This window comes from Nematolebias whitei, chromosome 4 (genome assembly GCF_014905685.2).
Source record: "Nematolebias whitei isolate Nwh7 chromosome 4, NemWhi1, whole genome shotgun sequence".
In the NCBI taxonomy this organism is placed as follows: Eukaryota; Metazoa; Chordata; class Actinopteri; order Cyprinodontiformes; family Rivulidae; genus Nematolebias; species Nematolebias whitei.
The window spans coordinates 54,175,262-54,178,352 of NC_056501.1; positions in this window are offsets into that span (position 1 = coordinate 54,175,262).

Sequence of the window (3,091 nt, forward strand, 5' to 3'; positions counted from 1 at the left end):
GCGTCAAACTGATTTTAGTTTTGTCCCAATGCACACACACGTCATTTAGAATGTCTGATCAGACTGATAAACGTTCTGAGGACTTTACATGAAGATATCTCCGCGGGCCGAATCCCGCCGAGCACCAAAAGGACCCTTGTGGACGAACAAGGCCTCCCACCGCAAGCTCAAGAACTGAAGACCTGCTAGATAATCCTGTTTAAATTGAGGGTGTTGTATTTTCCTGTTTAATATGAGTGTCTTGTCTTTCCTCTCAGTCATTCTGAAAAACAACCAGAGAAGGGTCGTGGATTCAATTGGAAGCTCTTAACTATTCAAAATTTTACTCCATTCAATTGGGCATTTCATCATTCTAAAATCCCACGAGGTATTTTAAAGGTGGTTTAACAGGAGGTCAATATTGGTATTAGGGTAGAGTTTTACTTATTTTAGTGTGTTGGGCTTTTACTAGGAGTGTGGTAATTTTTGTATTTTTATAAAGGTTTATGCATTTGGTATTTTTTACAGGCTTTGAAGGGTTTGAACCAGGGGTCTGGTCCAGGACCCCTGGAGGGTTGCAGTAAGTTTGGGTCACTTCCATATGGACAAATCCAAAAAGGGGTGATCTCCCATGAATATAGGGAGATCAAAAGAGGGATTGTTGGATTTCATGTTTTATCTTTTATTATTTTAATCAAGCTTGAAATTTCATGTTATAAAATGTGTGTATGTGTCATTTTTTTGAAGGGTTTTCACTACCTTACAATCATTTAAATATTAATCAATTACTTTGCTTAAATATAATCTTACATTAGCTAGAGACAATCTTATAAATTCACAATCTTATAAGTTCACATTTTGATATAATTACAAGCGACTCAGAGCAGGTAAGATATTGATTAGACTCCAGGGAACTGTCTCTGAGTATGGACGCTCACACACACACACACACGCTCACTCACACACACACGCTCACACACACACACGCTCACACACACACACACACAGACTGATGAACATAAAAGAATCTAGAACACATTTCTCTAACTTAGACTTAATATAGTTTGACTAAATAAAATTAGTAAGATAATAGAAAGTAGCATTTAATCGTTTAACAACTGTTATCAAAAACACCAGCATTTGACTAACAAAGAGCAATAAAATTCTTTATCTATGGTATGTAACCTCAAGGGCATATCAAAGCAAAGCAGAAGAGCCCCGTAACCATGACAACGAGTTGTTTAAACCAATCAGAGGCAGAGCCTGCTAAAATCTGTGATATGATCCAGGGACAGAGGCTGCAGATCTGTGCATTTACTTGGAGACTCATCTGTTGAAGGTCGGTTCGGTAAAATGCCCCTTGTATGCATACAATGTATCTTGTTTAAATGATTTCTGAATACTTGTAATTTGTTGTCCAATAAATCTTTTGAACTAAGGTGGCCGTATCAGCTGTTTTGAACACCATTAGTGGCGATCAGCCACGTCAACTGTTAGCACTTTAAGATCCTGCAAAATTGCAATATTGCATGATGTTATTTTAAAGTTTCAACCAACATGGCTCACCTGTCATTTCTCATGAAATGATCTCAATCTAACACTTTAGTGGTAAAGAAGTTGGGTGATAAGTATTTCAATTTGTTTGTGCAGACTCGATGCACACTTAAGCTCTGAACTGCATCCTGCTCCTTCAAACTGCCATCATCATAAAAGGCTTATACAAATCTGTTCCATGACCTACATTTGGATTTGTCTCTTCCAGCACTTCAATGATTTAAATGTTCCCTTTAGGATTTTCAGACCAGTTTTACATACAGTCACACAAGTTGTTTGATGAGCTTCAGGGGTGGTGTCAGTTTCTCATTTTAGGAAGTCATAAGTGAATGTAAAATTTACCAGCAATATAAATAAATCAGAAAACAGAAGAACTCTTGAATTTCTTCTTTCGGCTGCTCCCTTCTTCAGGGGTCGCCACAGAGAACTAACTCGCACAAAGACTTGGCAATTGTTTTTACGCCGGATGCCCTTCCTGACACAACCACAGACCACCGAGCTACTACAGCCCTCTGTGTAGAGCAGAGAGCTGCTATCTAGGGCAGGGGTTCCCAAACTTTTCCAGGGCATGGCCCCCCAAACAGCATTAGCTTCTGGCCGAGGCCCCTCTCGTAAACCCACAAACAATGCTACAAAATATGTAAAGAAACATTACCTTTTAGAATGTGTTAACTTTTATTCAATTACAGCTGCTGAGCATAAAAATGTTATTAACTAACATGTTTTAAACACTGTATTATATTACCAATGAAAAAAACAACTTTTCAACAAACTAAATCTAACCTCTCTCAAGCGTGTTTATCTGGAAATGACAGATGCAGGTTGCCCTAGTGGGTGGTTTTTATTATTATTATTACTATTTTTTATTTTTGCTGTTTTTTTAATCTTCTTCTCTCCAGTAATCAGAGGCCCCCTGGCAACCCCCAAGGGGGCCGCGGCCCCCACTTTGAAAAACACTGATCTAGGGCAGCCCGGGGAGCAGATGGTAGGGGTTAAGGGCCTTGTTCAAGGGCCCAGAGTGTGGTAAATGAGGGTGGAGGCAGGTGTGGGTGTTTCACCTTTCCCATCTGTAATGTTTCGTATTAGTCTTTATAAAGATAATCGACACGCTTCATGAGCCCGGGTCCGTTTATTGAATGCCCGTAACATGTACACTCCCTCCTTACGTCACATCCTGTCTACTGTATGGCAAGCCCATGAGGACAATAATTATGACGATTTACAATACAACATTGTAAATACAACATCTCCCTTTTTTTTAAATTTTTTTTTATTTTGAATGCCACATGTCCTCATTGAACTGGTACACATATTGATTATATTGTCACATGAAAATTATGCTGCAGTAAACAACATGTCAGACTTGTAAACATCATTTTACATTCACATTGCACATATTTTCATGTAAACATCATTTTACATTCACATATTTTTCATGTAAACATCATTTTACATTCACATATTTTTCATGTAAACATCATTTTACGTAAACATCATTTCACGTCATCCCACGTGAATATTTCATGTAAACATTCCATCATTTCACATCTTTTTTTTT